Source organism: Tyto alba, unplaced genomic scaffold, assembly GCF_018691265.1.
Source record: "Tyto alba isolate M040663 unplaced genomic scaffold, T.alba_DEE_v4.0 Super-Scaffold_16, whole genome shotgun sequence".
Lineage (NCBI taxonomy): Eukaryota > Metazoa > Chordata > Aves > Strigiformes > Tytonidae > Tyto > Tyto alba.
The window spans coordinates 26,514,277-26,534,939 of record NW_024881278.1 but is presented as its reverse complement, the minus strand read 5'-3'; positions in this window follow the sequence as shown (position 1 = coordinate 26,534,939).

The following is a 20,663-nucleotide window of genomic DNA, read 5'->3' as shown; positions in this document are numbered from 1 at the left end:
GAAGTTTAAGAGACTGTGGCAGGAACCAAGGATCCTACCTGACCTCTGAAGTTTATATTCACCATTATATATTTGTGCTTATCACATCTTTCTTTACACCTTCAAAACTAGCTATTATTCCTTCCATATGCAGAAAAATCTTAATTACTCGCTTTGGGAGAAGACACAGATGGGATCTCAACATTTTTTTTGGTAGTGTTGGTACTCTTTTGACTCAGCAAACCAGATTTCACTTTTATTTAAACTGCTTTAAATCTAGTTTTCAAGCAGTATAAACTGGAGTTGTCTATGTCTGCATCCAGAAACTACATAATTGCTTTCATGTTCAGCACAAACTCCTCAAAAAACAACATTCTGAAGGAAAAGTTTCTCTGACAAATTCTTCTTTCACCATCAGAACTTGTAAAAGAAGCTGCTTTCAAGGTGGGAAATGTTTCTAGGAAAAAATAGCTCCTAAGGCTTAGGGCTTTTTAGGGTGATAGCTGATTTTCTTTTTCCTACTCCCTAGCCACAAATTATTACCAAGTCTTCAAACTTCTGTATAATGTACTTTGTTCCATGGAGCTACAAGGGCCATTTCTGATAGGCAGTGGAGAGTGTTTTGGTTTTTAATATCCTGTAGTTTTATACAAATCAGGCCTCTCAGTTACTTTTTTTTTTTGCAGATAATCATCTCCTCATTAGTTTTTCAGCCCATGTATACTTTTCATGCTATGCTATAGAGTTGCATTTGATAAGATTGCAAGAAAGATGCTATTTTCTGATGTGGAAGTAGTATAATCTCCCTTACTAGTTGTCATGGCATTTCTAAAAGTTCTAACAAAACATTCAATTTCCCCACAAAATCTCAGAGGGCCAGGGCAAGACAAGACAGGTTACATTTCATTAACCTGCTAAAATGTCACTGAATTCTATGGGTATAAATACTGGTACATTACCAGATATTAATTCTTTACATAAAGCAAAAAAAAAAAAAAGTATAAAGTCATCACGGCACCACTAGTATTAATCTAGGATGAGTATATAACTTCTGGACATTTTGACTGGGTTTCTATGTCTCACATAGAGCTCTTGAGCCTGAAGGCTGCATCCTGAGAGGCAGAATAAGCCCTAAGTTTTACAAACAAATAAAGTTTAGTCAGGGAATGGTTACTTAATTATCATTCCAGAGCGAGCCTCCCAGGAACCTCTGAAAACTGTCACCCTTGTTAGCATCTCATTATCCAGCATCTTGTTTTTATGCATTTTGCTTTGCTATGGCTTTAGTACAAACCATGACAGGAAGCACTTCAGGAGGGCTATTTAAAGCTTCCCAGGGATATATGTCCAGGCACTGAATCAGATCCTCAGCTGGTATGCCACAGTGTGCCTCTGTCAGCATTGGCAGGAGCAAACTCATTCACACACAGCAAAGGCACTGGTCCTGTAAATGTTATAGCAAATCCAGACGTGATTTCTGCCCATCCTTTGAAATTCTGTGGCTTTACTGCATTTTTTTTGTCTCTTCTAGCAACCCCCTTGATCTGTTCTGAGTCATGTCTTTCAGCAGCCTCCCTCATTCTCATTTATTGACTCCATTTGCTTGTACTCATGATTTTTCTTTTTAAACCTCTTCTCTAAGCAGTTTGTGCTAACACACTGTCCAAGCTGCTTTCTTTGCTATCTGCCCAATTACATGTGCTCAGTCTTTTGGGATTTATGGCATTTTGTGTTTTTATAATGGCAGATGCCAAGTGAGTCCTTTCATTTACTGCAATAAAAACACCATTGTTTTAAATTTCTCCTCTGAACTGGATGTACATTTTCAACTCATTTGTTTCAAGACATTCTGTGCTTGATAGCTCTGTTCTTAGCCTTACTCAGTCCAAGGTCTGCTTTTGCAAGCTGCTTCTTTTGTGGATTATGTATGAATAGAACCCAGACACAAATCTGTCCCATCCAGGTACCTCTAAAAACTGTCAGCATTGGAAATGCAATCCCATTTCTCTTAGCTCATCTACAGATTTTTTTTTTTTTCACTTCCAATTAAATGGAAACATTTACAGTTCATTTATAAGCTGTTGTAAATCAACATCATTGAAGTTAGGAGGGCTGTACTGATTTATGCTCATTGGGAATTTGGCACATGGGCCAAGTTTAGTAGCTTCTCCATCATACGCTCTTTCATTGTAACTCTCTCTAGTAGTACCTTTCTTGATGATAGAAATTTTGGACCTACTATCACTCTAACAACAGAACAGCATCATCTTTTTTCTGTGCTTTGTGTCTAGTGTCATCATTCAGCTCAGTATAAAATATCACTGTCAAATAAACTCACACTTTAGTCTGACAGCTTTTTATGTTGACTTTGCAATAGTATAACTCATCTTACAAGTTGCAAGGTTATGGAAAATAAGGTGTCCAAGGCCAGAGTCTCCTAGACTCATCCTCCTTGCAGTGTCCCTGTGGCACAAATACCCAGGGATTTGGCAGTGACAAGAAAACGTTCTTCTCCCTGTATTCATAAAGTTTGTACTGGGACAGAGTTGGTCTGATATTGGCACTGGGTACACTGGTGAGCCACAAAGATTCAGGGTTGCAGTCGATCACCAATTTGTACTGTCTTCAAAACATGGGAAGTCCTCCTAGCTCCAGGGACCCCTTGGCTGAGTCCTGTCTCTGTACTGGGCCATATACATGTTTCCTCTCCAGGGTGTACATACAGTCTGATAAAGTGAACATTTGAATTCAAGACCAATGGCAGGAAAGTCCTGGATGGGAAAGGTAAGAGAAAGCAGTTTTGAGCAGTCTTAACTAACTCCTACAAATCCCTTTTTGGCTGGACACTTGGCCTGTCTTTGCCCATACACACAGACAAAATCCTGTTGTTCTGACTCATGGCTGTGTCACTATAGCTTTATGATAGTATAATTCAAATCTGATTCCTTTATTGCCTGCTTTTCTGACATTACTTACAGCAAGTGCTTCAGTTCTCTTTTCCCCATCCCACCTCAGCCTAATCTTTCTGTATTATCTCTTTCCACACACGCTGCCATTTTCCCTTGTGAGAAATAGTAACTAAAATACTTCTCTACTTTTTCTTCTTCTCAGCAGACACTCAGCTAGGCTGTTTCCTTGGGGTATTTCTTTCTTAGGAAAGAGAAAGTAGTCATTTATTGACTTACTCATCATAACTGTTCAAAGTGTTCCTTTCTTCCCCCGCCCCTCTCTCCAGCCTGAGTTTTCAGCTGAGGAAGCAGTGTTCACAACAAGGCAATGTCTCTGCCTCTCCAAAGATTTCTGTTAAGGTTGTCATAACGATATCACCTTCTACCTCTTGCCTGCTGACCTGTTTATTGTCCCCTAAGCAGATGAAAAATCACAGAGATGACTTCTGTCTACAAATTCCCTAGCGCTGGCCCCCGTATTTTTACATATTTCAGAGGACTGTAAGCTGCATGCCTCTCCTCAGACCAGATTCCAGCCCCAAGAGGTGTAACTGTACACATAGACCAAAATTACAGTTCCTGGCCTAAAGAGCTTCCGAAATCAATGCAAGACAAGCAAGAGAAATGAAAGAGAAGAAGAGAGAGAAATGGACCGTAGCAAAAAGTGTTACAGGTAGCAGCAAGACTCAGAAAACCTCTCTGGATTCAAAATATTTTCTAGGTTTCAGAGCCAAGGGAAACATGCAGGAGTGCTGTGATGGAGAGTCCAAAAAAATAAATAGCTGTGCAGGGTTATCTTTTCTCCACATGTGTGGAGCAGAGGGTAGAAGCATGAAGATGATCAGTGGAGCAATTAAGAGACAGGCACAGAGACCTGCCACTCTGGGCCAGCTGGATATGTGGGAATTTTAATGTTGTATCTTGCAGATGGAAATTCCTACTAGCAGGAGGCTATTGGCCACTTTTCCCTGTCACTTCTGCCAGTTGCATACCTTTTGCTTTGATCTATAAAGCAGGTGAAAATTTTACTGCAGATTAAAGGTCTGGAATGACATTTTGCTACCTGCTGTATATTCTTAGCAATCATATTTACTTTGTTTGAGCTGGTAATATTGTACAGTGAGAAATCACAGCAACCCAGCACTGTTGCTATTTCCTGAGTTGTGGTACAGCAGTGCTTTCTAAGAGACAAGATCTGTTGCCAGGGCATGCTAGTTAGGTCTGCTTAGATACTTGTTTGGGCATCTGTTTCTAATTTTGCAGGGCCACAGCGATCCTTCATTCCTGGTCCATGTGCAAACTAATGATCTGTGCTGCAGTTTGTCTTTTAATTAACTTCCAGAGGGGTTGCTCACTGAGATGCAGATTATGAACTGAATTACTCACAAAGGCAGAGAATTAAGGAGGTGCATGCTCGCCTCCAGTGCAGAATGCAGTGAGCATCATGCCACTGACTGAGAAATTGGCAAAGGTCTTACACAGATGACCTTGCAAACAGAGTGAAGCTTGACAACAATTACTCTACCCCACTGCTATCAAAAGTGACAGAAGCCGAGCAGATACTGGAGGGGAAAGATTACTTTGGACTTTCTTGTGTAGCGTCTTATGTGGGCACTGCTGTCTATCGTTAGGGACACAGTACAAGGCTACGTGGACTGAGTTTTACCACTCTAAGCCTTCTCAAAAATTATCTCATTTTTCCTAGGTAGTCAAGTGGTCGAACATTTGGAGAGAATTACAAATGGCACACAGCCACCTTACTTAGGAAGTAGATGCTGTCCTTGTGTGTAAAGGCATGCTGTGACTGAGGAACTTGCAAAGACCTGCAGGCAGTAGGTGACTGAGCAGCCTGCCTGCTGCCAAGCTACAGACAGACCTAGCTGTAAACAACGGCCAGCAATGCAAAACACTTGAAGCAGATCGGTCCAGAAACTTCTCATAATTATGACAAGTCAGCATGGGCCTCTTGGACTCAGTGATAACCCAACCCACATTTGGAAGAGTGTGTACACGCGTCCTGGGTTAGCTACTCTGCAGCTCAAGCTCTTCACTGCGGCTCAGTTTTTCTGAGACGAGGTGGTTTTGGCAACACCGTCAGCCTGCTCTGACCCTGCTTGTGCCCATAGCCCCGTAGGCAGCCAATTCAAATGAGATCAATTCCCAGCAGGCCCCCTCCTAGTCACCAGATACATCTGACAGCTCCTGCTTATGACTGATCAGCAGGACCCTCCTGGACGGAGCATGGCCATGTCTTGTGACACATCACAAGAGGTGAGAGGAACAGTACAGGCCAGGATGAGCTAGCAGGGCCCCAAAAATCAATTCAGCTACGGAATAAATTCCGTTCAACTTGTAATAAGAGGATGAGTGATTTACTGATCTGACATAGGAAGGATCCAGGAGCAACCACTGTTGCCCTGATCCTAGTACTGTGCTGACAGGATCAGAAATATGCAGAAAGTATATTCTCTCTGGGAAACCACAACCATTACCTGAGGATTTACTGCTCCATCTTTGCTGCTGGGGATTCCAGGATGTGGTCTGTGGGTGGGCTTCAGATCACTTTAACCACCTAAGTGTGAGATTTGCAGGCTGACAAAGGTCTGTGGTTCTGTCTGTACTGCCGAGATGGTAGGGAGACGGTGACATTTCCAAAGAAGAGCTTACCTGGGGCTGGGGCAAGTGGGTGAGTTTTTCTCTGAAGGTGCCCATCCCTCTCTATTGGCTGCAGAGGGAGCCTAGATCCCCAACATAGACTGAGCCCCTCACCGAAGCTAGGAAGAATGAAACCTTAGCTCAGACCAGCAGTTTCCACAAAGAAGATGGAAAATATTTCTTCCTCAGTCTATTTTTAATCTCTTAAATTGCATACTCACTTTACCAGAAGGAGGTATCAATCTGAGCTGCATAGAAAAAACAGGAATGCTTGCTAAGTCTTAGGACCATCCTAGTATTTTAACCTCCCATCAGCTCCCCATTGGACAGGACACTGGCTGCTCCACAGCTTTTCTTCCAGGCTGCATGCTACCTGTCATGAAACGAAAGTAGTTCTTACTCCTGAATTTTAACTAAGAGAAATTGGAGCAGAAGGCAGACCTGAGTTAGATGAAGAGCAGGAGAGAAAAGTGAGGAAGCAGGGAAAGGAAAAATAAGAAAAGAGGATACAAGAAGTTCCAGATGGGAGAACAAGGTACAACAGTATTTGGGAGATATTTCAGATTCATGGGAAAGTATAAGCTCCTGTATTTTGGGGGAAAGACTTCTCACTGGTGAAACAAGGCCAGGAGAAAGGAGGCCCTTCAGAAAGACAAGATGGTGTTCTTCAAATTTATTCTGGAACATGAATAGCCCCGGGCTGATGGTTAAACCTGAAGTGAGCAATCCTGGACTTCTGCTGCTGCAAATCCTCTTCATTAGCAAGACATTATATTTAAGTCTCTCCTGACAGGTGGGAGCACCAGAGATTGGCAAGCAAGTTACAGTAAAACCAGAAATGACTTTTGGTAACTTTTGCTCTTTTTTTTCACCAGAAAAGGAAATGCTAATTTAGAAAGGGCAGAAGTCTCCTAGGCTTACACTGAACTAGATTTTATCCATGCATCTTTGAACTTCCATATGTGATACAGAAGATTTTGTCCAATCAGATGAATATTACTCAGATCCCTAGGAAAAGGAAGTCTTTCCTTTCCTTTAACCCTCTACCAGATTGCTACTACAAGCCTGTTTGTTTGCTTTTTTTAATTTATGAGATAAAATTGAATTTAAATAGTAGAAATCAAAATTATGTTGAGCTACCAAATCAATTTATTATTGTCTGATACCATGCGAAAACCTGATATTCCTTACCAATACAATGATGTCCTGCAGATGCCTTAAGACAGGTTTAAAACAGACAACAGGATTTTTCCCAAAGTGTGTGGTACAGCTGTGGAACTCATTGCCACAGAACACTTGTAGAGAACAAAGGGCTAGAAAAAGAGTAGATGAATACACAGAAGATTAATATCCCAAAGTTATTGAACTTAATGTTCCAGATGCTCTGGATCTGAAGCACAAGAGATGAAGTTCTGTCCTAAAGACTAAGTAATTTATGCTTGTCTTTCTCCTCCCACCCCCCCTTTTTTTTTTTTTTTTTTTTTTGAGCATCCACAGAGGCAGGATGTGGGTCTTGATGGTCCTTTGGTCAGTGTTTGAACAGATGTTCCCATGGTTTTTCACTTTTGCCTATCTCAGCAGAGCAATACTCCTGTCAGCCCAACTAATGGTATTTAAGAAAGTGATAGGGCTACACAAAAATAGTTATAGAGGAAGGTGTGGCATGGGCAGACCCTTAGACAAGGTTACTCTGTATTCATGGGAAAAAGCCTTCTTCCTTGACGTAACACCAAAAAGAATAATGAGTTAGTTCTTTATGCACTTTCAGGTAATGAGCATCGTTGTGAGACTTATAAGAAGGTACTGTAGTTGCAAATTCAATGCTTTATAAATGTAAACAAATCAAATCCCAGGTGAAAGGCATTGGCTGGTTTTTAGCTCCTGGGAGCAACGAAGAAAGTGTTAATGAATGAGAGGTACGTGTGGTTCTTCACACTTAGGAATATGCATTAAATTTGCAAAGAACTGAGATAAAGCCAAACACCTTGATTAATCCTATCATGCATTGCTTGAATGCAAATTTCATTATAAAATGGAAATGAAAAGTATTTGCTTTATTTTCCGACCCATGCTGAATGCACATAGGGGTTGCTGTTCAAAACTGGCATGGATACTATATGATACTTAGGAACTGTTTTTTCCCAGTCTATAAGTTAAACAGGATGAGTTTAATTTTAGATGTAGCTGAATGGAAAGAGAATTCAGATTCACGTATATATGTTGATTCTGTGGACAGTTTAACTCACTTGAGATTAAACTCATTGATGGATACTCAGTAGCGCTTGCCACTCTACGCAATGGAGTGCAGTCACTGAGGCAAATACCTCCTGGAGCTCTGGATTTACTGCTTGAATCAGGGTGACCCACAATGGCCTTCACCTTTCAGACTAATGAGGCAAGGACAAGATGGTTATTTGCTTTTCAGGCTCTGTGGTTTCTCTGAGAGAGGGCATTCCTAAGCAAATATTTCCAGATGGGAGGATTTCCAATATCTTTTAAAATAACGCTCCTGGATATAGCAAGAAAAACTGGAGAAAACATTACGTTTACAGAATGAAGATCTCACCCCCTGAGCTTAAATGATGTAAGCAATAGGTGGTAGGCTAGGTCATAGGCTTTATGTTAAATCCCTGCCTAAGGATGAATTTCACCCACTGCCACACAGATGCTGTTAGTCTGTTGAAAATTTGACAGAAACTTTTGGTAGTTGCTGAGCCTTGATTGTGAGGGTAAAAGGAGAAGATATCCTTACTGACCTTTTTCATTTCTCGTTCCTATCATTTTGTGAAAAAAATTGCTTATTTTGATCTAGTAATTTAAGTTAAAAGCTATCTCTTTTGACTTTTTAAAATGTCCTTAGCAATTAAGATCATTTGTTTTCTTTCTTCTTCTGCCTAGAATTAAATCAGGCCAGTTGTACAAAATGCATAGATTTTAATAGGACATCCCACTGGGAAAATATTCTGGTTTTACTGAATTTAGAAAAAAGTACCCTTAAAATAATAGAATGCTTTAAAACCTTGGCAGTTCAAAAGACAAAGGTAAATAAATCAATAAAGACACATAGTTTGTATGTTGTTTTGGAATATCTTTTATTGCAACAGAAGATAGAAAAGCAAATATTGATTTACCCTGGTTGAATTTTGATGGCTATAAGGAGCCATCAAGGAACTATCAGAAGTTTCAAAGTCACATACAACACAAGTAGTAATTAACTACTAGCTTAGAGAACATGCTGCCTCTGCAAAAAAAAAAAAAAAAAAAAAAAAAAAAGGAAGAAACCAAACAACGGAGAAGACATATAGTCTGCTGTCCTCACTTTAATCTGAAGCATGCTTGACTGTCTCATTGGATCTCACATGTGCAATATATCCCTGAAAACAAGCCCCGGTTCTTCCCTCCTGACAGGCAGACTTGCTAAGTACTGCTCTTTGTTTAGTCACAGAGCAGAGGCACCAACCTGACACCTTCTGTCCTGCTAGGGATGGCATCTCCTACAGCAATGCAAAACCAAAGTCCTGACTACTTATTTCATTCCCATTGTACCTTTAAGTAACCTGGCTCCCAAGTTTGCATGCACTTGGAAATGCTCTGTTTAACTGGTGAACACACAACAAAGCAGCACTCACTTCTGAGCGTATTCCCTGCCCCTTTATGAATGCATCAGACTCAGGAGTCTGGCCCCAATCAGACTTTTGACTCCCCAAGGGCAAAGAGAGCCAGACACTGCTTCTCGTTAAGAACATCACTCCTGCCACTGATTTTAGATGAAAGGTTTACAGCATAAGACAGTGATGGATGGCAAATTGCTACATAGAAACTGTGACGTCCATTTTAGACAGGGTTTCCCAGCCAAATTCCAGGATACTTCATCACATTGTCTGCAGTCTCAGCTAAATTTCATAGGCTATTTCTTTGGCTTCCCTAGACAGTCATGCAGCTCACCTCAGCGAGGCGGAGTAGCCCAAAAGGGCTTGCACTGCAGACCTGAGCAAAATAAATGAGTTACAAGCTTCCAACTCCAAGGTTAACACTGATGACATGAGTCCCCAAGTAAAGAAATATATTTAACTACAAATCACAAGTGTAGGCTAAATTATAATCACAATAAATAAATAAATAAATAAATCCAAAACCTCTGTATTTAGGCATTCTTTTTGTTTGTCTTCCACAATTACAAATTTTAGTATTTGGCATTTCTAAGCTTTCACCAGCACCACATAGCTAACATTTTCTCCAAATGGAAGGTGAGGAAATTCGGCATTAATGTGATTCCAGCTGCTTGAGCTCTGAGGAAGACAACTGATCACAGGTGGAGACAAACCCACTGGACTTAAAATAGCAGTTAGAAATTGGTGTAAACCCATTCAAATCAATTATATTCCACCATTGCAGAATCAACCAAACATCTGGCCAGGTATCACTCATAGGAATAAAACTGGTTCCATTCTAGGTGTCAGAACCTGTTCTGTTTTCTGTGTATTTCATGAGGTCTGCAGTTTGCTCTACTGAGTGACCCAGTCACCTCCTACCAAGTACAGACTCACACCAAGGTTGTCTTGGAGGCATTTCTGCATATACTGCTGAAATTAGAACAGATATATATAACTGGTTGGTTGGTTGGTTGATTCGTTGTTTTGTTTTTTTGTTGTGTTTTGTTTTGTTTTGGTTTTTTTTATATTCATCTTATAACTGCTAAATGAAAGGAATGCATGGTCTTTTTGTTGCAAAATAAGAGCTGAGCAGAAATGGGAACATATGCAAACATCAACATGAGGACTCAGAGCAGGTGCTGCCTTGCCATTGTGTGATGTGTAAGGGACACTTTAAGAGCCATCCCATATGCAAGGCTGGTTCTAACATGTGCAATCCTATCTCACACTACAGCACTTCACCTTCTGCATTATTATACTAAAGGAAACCAGTACAGCAGCCTGTGACGTAGCAGGCAGAATGCTATGGGTACAGCTCTTCAAGGGCAGGAGTTGACAGATACAGCACTATGCTTGCTCCGAGAGATCCATGTTAGATGGATATTTTCTGCCCCTCCCCACCACCTCTGTGGGTTAACTCACGTCTTGATCTTGACAGTGAGGTGACTGATTTACTTTCAATTCAAGTTCTGTGCCAAAAGATTAGTAGATCATAGAAAGCACCCAGCTGTGGGACCTCCCCTTCTCTACAACACGACCCCTAAGGGGCTCACTGCCACCTTCCTAGGGCAGGTTGGCACAATTAACTTGTCCCTGTTTTTGCGAAGCCCTGCCCCTCCTACACCAGTCATCTCCCCCACTGACTCAGACACAGTTTACAACCTTTCTTCTGCCCTGAAGCCCCCTCCCTGACCCTGTGGTTACCATTATATTACTTACCCTGTCAACCATTCCCTGTCCCCCATCATGCTCCTCTACCTGCCCATGAAGTGCCACCAACACTTCCACCCTCTAGCCCTTCCTGATCTCCCAATCTGTCCTCCTTCAGATCAATCTGGAAGGAAGGAAACATGCCTCTGAAAGATGAGCTGTTGGTCCTCAGAATAAACTCTGCATCTCACTGTTATTTTTCATGTTATTTAAGGTAGCAAAAACATACATGCCCCATGTAGAACAAAGCTGTGAAGAAAAGAGATGATGACAGCTCTAGGGGTGTTCCTACATTAAGTCAAAGTACATGCCAAGGTCCAGCACCTTCAAGCAATGAGATGCAAAGATAATGGGGCATCTCTCAAGCCTGCTGGCCCTATGAGAGCCTGCATCCTGACAGACTCCTTTGGCTCATAAACTTGAGACAACATGACATGATAATTAGGAAGGGAGCAGATACATGTCACACTGAATTAGCCAAGTGACTATTACTTTTCACCATGGCAGAGTACTTTTAAGGAAAAACTTTCCTGATTCTCGGCAGTGATGACTCAAGCACAGCAACAAATATAGCTTACCTTGGTCTTCGTTCACATTCATTGCTGCTCCAGAGAAGTGGGGAGCAGAGACCTGGAAAATGGTTTTTCAACTATTTTAGTGGGTCATTCTGAAAGCATCAGGTGGTTATGAAAAGCCTCATATTTACACCTCAATAAGCTAAGGTCTTGTACACGAAATGACTGTCCTTTAGCTGCTGGGAAAAATCCCTCTTTGGCAGAGCAGTCAAACTGAGGTGCCCATCACGGAACGTTCTTTATGCTTCATCACTGCAGAAGGGTTCATACAGCCTTTCTTTTCACCTTAGCCAGAATTCTGGTTTGAACACTCTTTGACTACCTGTCTACTCCCATACCCAGCTTGGACAAAGTACTGCCTTTTGATTCCTACCCTAAAATTCAGCATAGTGTTGCAGGGATCTGCCACATTACTGTTTTGCTCCCTGCTGGAGACAGTCACAACCAACAGTGGAAATGTGGGAGCCATCAAAACATAGTGTTCCTGGCTTAGGAAACCCTGAACAGCTCTTAGCCAGGAGAGTATCCCAGAAAGGATCATTTTGCCTGTGCATGGTTCCTGTGCAGGTTCCCCACATACCCATTACATGCTGGCATCAGCGCAGTGGGATAGAGGGACTTTGCTGTGATTCTGGGGAGGCATTTTAAGTTTGCAGCTGCCTTCTTCACAGGAAAAAAAACATCTGTTTTCTCTTGCCCAATGTGCTATTTATTTCCCTGTGTTCCCACAAAAGCACTGCACCAAAATCACATGAAAATTCAACAATGCAGTATGTTTCATAAGGGGGCCATTTTCCTGAAAAAGTGCATTTGGAGAGAAACCAAGCACAATTGTTATAAAAATATCCTGTGCCAGCTCTCATGTGCCTGGAGGCCAGCTCCTGTCTTGACAGCAGTGGAGATGGAGATGCAGGGCTCGTGCTGGGGACAATGGGCAGAGCCAGGCAGCCACTGGCTGTTTGTCTTCCCTGGCTCCATCAGACCAACAATACTTGACAAAGAGGAAAATGTTCTCTTCAGAAGCTTTTGAATTGCCCAAATGTACATTTATGACTGAATGATGCCCCTGTATCCCCAGAGATTAGAGTAAGCTCTTTGGTGTGATGTTTCTCACGTCTGAACTTTAAAATTTGTCCCTTTGGTCATGATTTTTGGATGTGGTGTGACCCCTACGTGTTAATAACAACTCCCGGCCCCTGAAGTTGTTCCACTTGACTCCAAAATTACAATGAGGGCAGGGGCAACACACGGGTGAGCTACTTGGGAAAAGTATGACAGTATGACCTAGAACCACACATTCGGCAATGCAGCATTGCTACTTGCCGCCCATGAGCATGATAGCAGGTAAGAGCTGATCCTTGCCAGTGAGCCTGGTCCTCCCTGGCTGCCAGTGGCAGAAATCTGCTGCATTCTCCTGTGTCTCCATAGAAACTTCCCTGCCATCTGCAAGAGGCCGGCAAAGATCTTTATTTCTCTGCAGCCATCCCTTAGAACAGTGTATATGGAAAAAAAAAAAAAAAAAAAAAAAAAGGTGAGCGGATCAGCAGGACTTTCACGTGGCAGTGTTCAGTGGGGTCATTGGGGTCATGGCAGTGCTGCTGAGACAAAAGCAGCTTCAGCCTGATATTCAAGCTGGGATGCTTCTCTACATCCCTGGCTGCAAGTTTCAAATCCACTTAAGGGACTTGAAGACTCAGCTCCCATTAATTTTCGATGGAAAGGGACCACGTAAGTCCTCCATGCAGCTGAGGAGTCATAGCACTTGAAAAACCAAGGCATGGGCTACAGGTCTTCTGAGGATAAAATTCATCTTGAGATTTGTGGCATCTTGGGTGAGGCTGGAAATAGTAAGATATAGAGCTAGTGTCCTTCTGGACAGAAAGGTAAAGGCTAAAAAAGGACAAGAAGTGATGAAAGAAAATGTTTTTCTAAACTCTATTCTGAACTTATGTAAGCTCTGTCAAGCTTGGGGTGGGAGGACAAGTAGTTCTGCTTTTTAGTCCAAGCCAGTTCTCAAACAGATAGCTGAACTAATTAGAATTTTTGCAAAGGCAAAAGTTTTTCAATGGTAGATGGCTTTTTTATTTAAACACACTGAAAAGTAAATAAGATATTAGAGTCTATTTATTCTGAAGTGTTGGACTGCATTCTTGATCACATTCTCAGAATTGTGACTGAAATAATCAAGAATTTTTATTGCTTGGTTCTTCCATAATTCTTGCTAGATTTTTTTTAATTTTTGGTAAATGTAACACAAAGAATTTATAGAGCATATTCTAAAAAATTACAGTGCACTCTAAAAATATCAAAGCCAAATCCAAAACTCTGTAAAATAGAAACAATTTGCAAGTCTCCACATAATATATATTTCTAAATTATTAATTTCTATCACCAGCCTTCCCCAAGAAAAGTTTCAGTATGTTTGGGAACATTTTGTCATAATACTGTGAAATAAATAGTAGTGCCATTATGGCAACAGCTGAGTGACATTTGTTCTGTTCACACATTCCTATATTCCTAATGCACCTACTACCATGACATCTCGGCTGATGCTGCAGGAGAGACTGGGCTGAACAGAAAGGTCTGGTCTCAGCTTTTCTCTATAGTCTCTATTCAACATCATCTGTCTAAAGCCTTATAACCTGTGAAAGACTTATAACCTGTGCAGAGGAGAGAAACATGAAAGGCAAGGTAATGAAGGAAGAAATATCCATACCCAAAATGTGATGAGAGAGTTAGGTCAAAGAATATTTCATAGGGATATTAATATTTCCACTTACATTGTTCTGTGTGTGGCACCCAGATAACAGAGGGAAAAATACTTACAATAGACAGAAAGGTAAGACAGATTGACCAGAATGGAAATAGTTTTAAAAATTTACTACTCCAAGGTTTCGGAGGGTAACAAGGATTTACCATTCCTGCCAACCTCAGCTTCCTTCAGAGACCCAAACATACAACATCACTCATCTCTAGGCAAACTGCTTCAGACAAAGAGGTAGGGCCTTTGTAAAGTTATTGTTCTCAGAGGTAATTAAAACTTTTATCAGACCTCATTGAGGAGCAAAGAGGCATTGAAAGCAGATGGAGGAAAAATAATAATATTAAAAGAACCTCTTGCCTCATCTTCAATTAGATATGCCATCTCCAGCAAGTTAACTGCATGGTTAATTACTGATGAATAACTACCATTAAAGTAATGGACTCAAAGCGGTGAGACTGGGATCACTCATCTGGGGAATGTTTAGTACCAGACCATTTGGCAGAAGCTTTCCCAACAGCCAATGAGGGTGCAAGAGGGAAGTCAGATCTCCCCAGACCTGGTATCACCAGCACATAGCCTGAGTGCACTCAGCCCAGTATCATAAACATTTTCTTCATGAGAAAGCACCGCTAAAAATGTATAACTGGCTTTGTTTTGGTTTGGGTTTTTTTTTGTTTTGTGTTTTTTTTTTTAAAAAAAGGTGCAGCAGTAAAACCAGATCCTTCATATAACGTGGAATATAAAAATGTTCATACCCTTCTCCCTCATTCCAGCTGAAATCCTTGGAAGAGAAGGACTCAGTGGGATGCAGTGACCAAATTCAGTTCACTTTTGCACATTTGTTTGCTCCACTTTTAACTTTCTGAATCTTGAAGGCTGGAATCTGCTTTCAGTAACAGAGGAGAAAATCTGCTAAAGAAACTGAGCAATTTTTGCTCTTCATTAACCTCACATATGTCTAGATATATTCCAAAAGTTTAGAGAACTGTAGCTACAGCCTGCAACTTCTCTCTGTTGCTCCAGCTCCCAGCCGGTGCGATCTCTGCCAGCCACCCGAAGTGGCTCAGGCCAGGGCTCTCCCACACATAGCAATGAGGTAGGCCATGCTCTGCAGAGCTCTTCCAGGAGACAGAAGTTTTATTGTAAGCATCATCCGAGATGCAGAAGGTTCATTTAGAATGTTGTGAAAGAGCTTAAGTCTTCCAGTGACAAATCCTGGGAGTCCTTGCAGAATCACTCACTTTGGCATGTAAAAGAAAGAAATGGGAGTCAGGTCCACTCATTAGCTTCCCTCCTACACCATCTCCCCAACATAAAGAGAGATCAAGCCCTGTGAAGCAGGCAAGATGAGAAAAAGTGGTCACAGTAACAGTATATACAATTTCTTTATCAGGATATAGTTCTATTCATTTCATTTTTTATAAATGAATTTGAAATAGATCCACAGCTAGAATAAATCAGCTAAAGTCCCTTGTCTTCATTAGAGCCCTGCAGATGATCAGGAGATGGGAATCAGCCCATTATTTTATTTATCCAGAAGTTTTTACTCAACAGAATGATGAGGATTTTTGAGTGTGGGTCTGTGCCTTTCTGCACACTGCAACACAAAGATCTCTTCCTTCAGGAAACCCCAAGCTTAAGTTTGTTCTGCTAAGAGGAGATGAAAAGTAATCTGTTGGAGTGCTGGGCAAGTGCTTTCCTTTTGCACTCCACAGAAAAAAAATAGCTGGTAACAAGCAATCAGTGCTCAGGCGGATTCAGTGAGGTGTCCGATGGGCGATGGAGAGGGTATTAGCACACAAGATGATCACAGCAGCTGTTGCCTGAGGACTGAATGATACTTGCCATCATGGTCCCCTGAAGACTAGGGGGTAATGACAGAGAAAGCAACAGAGTCAGAAGAGTCCCTGGAAGCTCAACCCTCAGCCTCGTGAGCTCAGGAAAATGGGAACAGCGAGGCTGAACCCCTCTGTCTCCATCCAGCATCAGGCAGTGATATGCATGCACTGCTGTGGTACAGCCTTTTTGGAGCCTTTCCTGTGCATACATTTTAAGCTTTCTCTGTACAGAGCTGTCTGTAGCACTTTTACAACTCCAGAAACAATATGATTTCTTTAAGATGTTTGCCCTGCCACTGTCTGGCACTTTTTATTCTGCCAGGAGTTAAGCATTGACACTTCAGTTGAATTTTAAGAGAAAAATCTTTATTCTTGTTTCACCTGAATGGGACGTCTGTGACAGAAAGACAGAAAGAAGGAAATGGGCTTGGTGTGAAAAGAGGGGGAGTGGGAAAGGGATCAACTAATTTAAGCATCGGAACGGGCTTTTTCAGGATCTTTCCAGCAGTAGAGGGCTTGTCTGCACTCCTACCATCCCAAGCCCTTTTTTCTCAATACTCTAGATATCAGCACATCCAGAGAGCGATCACCACTCTCCTAAAGATGTTCTGAATTTCCTGCTCCCCTGTCCCTGGTTCTGCCCTGACCCATGGCTTCCCAGAACCTGCCCCTCTGAGTACGGGGGTCTGAGAAGTGGAAGGAGCAGCAGATGTTATCATCAGTCCATGCTACATTGCCATTTGGTTCAACAGAACTGACCTGAACTTTGCACGGTATAAAGAAGTCAAAATCTTCAACAGCAGCTGCAAAGCAAGTAACCAGAAAAATACCATCTGTGCTACACTCTGGGGGTACTTAGAGCAGTATATTAAAGGAGCCTTTTTAGTCTGCCTGCTTTCATTGTTTATATTAACATTAAAGGGAGATAATGGAACAAAGCCAGCACAAAAGCAAGCCTGGGGAAAAGAGTCTTTGGGGAAAATTACATTCTCAGCCTCTCCTATCCAGATCTGGACTAAGCAGCTCTATCTTGATGTTTCCTTTTCAATCGGGTGCTCAGAATTGGCAGGCCATTTCAGTGAGAGATGGCATGTTGTTCCCTCACTTTCCTGGAAGTTTCAGTGCAGAAGTCTTGATTCAGCAGATAACTTTTTGGCTGTCGGCAAGGAGTTAGCGACCATTGTGGAATTTATCGAGCAAGAACAGCACAGTATTTAACACACAGACACGGGATGAATCGGAATGAAGCTCAGTACTCCTGCCTCCCCCTTTCCTGGATAAAAGAATGATACAACTGAAAACACAAGGTTTTCTTATGCATATCAGGTTCAGCCCTTCCCGTGGTAGGGAAATATCTTAGCCCTCAGACATGGCTCATGCCATCCTGCTAACTGGTTCCCATGATCCAGCATCTCTCTGCCATGAGCAAGACCACAGGACCACAGTTCACTCTTCCTATTGTGATTACCCCATATCAACAGCCCCTTACAGCCTCAAATTCAGTTTCTGTTCTCTTCCAGGGCCTGAGCCTGTGTCCCATGGCCCTGCCACATGTGCCCTGCTCCAGCTGCTGCCTGTGGCCCTCAGGGACTGCCCTCCAGACACTACGCTCACACCCATAGCCACCACAAACTGACCTGGGATCTCTATCCCACACACTCAAGGTTAATGCTCCATAAACCCCACTGATTTTGCCCTGTTTTTCCTAGGACTGCATCCCAAACAGTTGTCTAGGTCTTACTTTCACACGCCCAGGTCCTCACCTCCATATCCCCAGTCTCCTGTGCCAGGGTCTCTATCCTCCCTCAGCTCCTCAGCAGCACCACTGCCACCCCCTATGCTGCTCTGGGATGACTGCTCCTCAGGATGCATCCCTTGCACACGTCTGCCATAGTAAACAACCTCCACTTTCTCAAAGAACCTGGTTTTCCACCACCAGGGCTATTTCGTCATTCACTCACATTATTAACTCTACTTCATCTGAGATCATCGTGCCTATAACACGTCTATAATATGTAAATAACATTATTTCAGGTTCCTCACATACACAGAGGGCTTCTCAGCACTAGTCCAGGTCAGAGCCTCCCAAGCCATGGGGCTCAGCTGCTCTCTGCTCACCCCCTGTTCCTCCACAGAAACTGCGCTTTCAAACAAGAGGGACACATTATGCCTGATCTCAGAACCACAAATTTCCAAGTGCTGACGCTTGAAGCAACCTCATCTGCTTCATTAAAGAACAGAGCTGTGGGTCAGGTCGTTTATTAGGTACTAAAATTTTTAAATTGAATCAGTTTTTGAAGAGCAAACTTTTCCAACATGGCATAAAAGTGCTTAGATACCCAAAAAACGCTGCATGGACAGATTTAGAACTTATCTCAGGTTTTGTTTGATTATTTATTTATGGTATTGTTCTTTTTAAGACAAGAGCAGTTTATCTTGTGTATTAGCTTCACTTGGCTGGGAGGTTAGACACCTACCTACAGCACGTTCACCAGCCTCTGAAACAAGCAAAGGTCCTTGTGCCTCTCCAAAGGGACAATACATTAAAACTTATGTGCAAAAGTCACAACAGCACCAATACTTAAGGTTGCCCAGCACTTTTCATTGAAGATCAGCTTTACTTAGGTGCATGTCACCTGCCTAAACTGTAACTGTCTGAACAAAAAAATCTCCGTGGAAGATCACAACATTGGGCTGACAAGGGCCAAAAGAGGACTACACATGGCTCACTGCCATCAGTAAAGCCACTGAATGACTGGAACCAAAGTAGGATGGAAGGAAGCAGTGGGCTTGGCTGGGTCAGTTTACAAGGCCCTTCTATGCCTGTGTATTTTGATTTTGGCACTTTTCTCTGTGGCATAACAGACTGTAGTCTTTATTTTAATTATTATTTTTTAAGGATTTGTTTTGTCACTTGTTTGATTTTAATTTAAAGCATTTTGGACTGCTTTGTAGAACTTGTATAATGAACATCTCCATCTCAAAGCTCTGATCAATTCAGGGACACAGGAAATTTTGATCATTCTATCACCACTTTCTAGCAAACTGCACCCATTTCATGTTCTGGAGTATAGATATAAAACTTAGTGGGGACTTCCATCAGGGCAACAGAGGTGTCAGCTCTCCAAAATGTCCAAGTCATGAATGTTCCCCGGTGCAACAGAACGGCCTCATTCCTCTGAGCTTAGAGATTCCCACTAGCTGGCTCTCAGTGCCATGTCATGTAAGGTGTCACCTTTGAGAAATCTGGGACCCTCCCTGTGCTCCTGGGACCCATGTTGACTCCCCCAGGCTCATGGCTTAACCCAACATGTGGGACAGGGCCATGCTAAACATCCTAGCACTGCACTGCACCTCTGCTATTCAGCTCTGCTGAAGAAACAAGGTTTGTTAGCTCAAGTGCAGTATCCAGCTACCACGGCTGGACTGTGAACAGATAGCAGCTCAGCCCTGCGTGCTGCTGTGAGCTCTCCACAGCATGCCCTATCTCCAGGAGCTGATGTGGCATACCTCTCCCCACAGACTGCACAGTGAACACAGACACCCGATTTCAGGCTTTAAATGCCATTAAAGGGGTTAATGCTTAAAAATTAAATATTCATGGCAGCAGGTAATGCTTAAGTTCTCAGCTGAGGGTTTCTGCTAGCACCTATTCTCCTTGGAAAACCTGTCTTTCTATTGCCAGAACCAAGCTCTCAGTCAGGACCCCAAATCATATGATAAAACAAACTCCTAGGTCTTTAAATTACTTTCCCAAGATTTTATGTGACTTTTGAAGTCACAATCATTTGCCACAGACGTGGAAGCTAGCAACAGATCTTCTTTATTTCAAATAAAATGGGATATCGTTCAAAATCACATGAGTGCAAGCAGTAAAGCTTTATAATTCAGCAATACAATACATCAAGCATCACAAGAATAGACATTATTCAACACTGAAAATACCAAACCCCATACACTTTAGGAGTCAATTTCTCATCAGTGTTTAAGATTCCTAAGCAGAAAGTGTCTGATTCTCTTTTTTTTTTTTACAATATTCTTAATCTTTCTGGGTCTTGAAGGCTGAAAGCTGTTATATATATCCCGTGCTTTGTCCATTATTTGATTCATCATTCTAATCTACAGCACAATTTCTCTGTTTCTCAGTCAGCACCTATATTCCTAGGTTTAAGGTTTTTTCCTGGGTGACCTGAAGGTAGGAATTCTGCTCTCAGGCAGCCACGTGAGGGCTATTCCCACTCTAAAGCTTTCCTTCTCCCCCAAGACCCACTTCCAGCTCTGTGTGAAGGGTAAAATCCAGAGTGGCAGAAGGCTGGGTCTCATCAGACTCCCTTGAGAGCCCTGTTGAAGAAATTCACCTTATTCTTGAGACGAGTCCTTTTCCTACTTTAGTCAGCAGAATAAGAAACTGTCTTCAAGGGGGTTCACCCCAGCTTGAGAGAGACCTCTGTGCCACTGAGGGTCACTCAGGGGTTGTGTCGGCCAGAGTCCAGCCACCCAGAGATCCTGCCTCCTGCTCCTGCCCAGGGAAAGCACCTTCT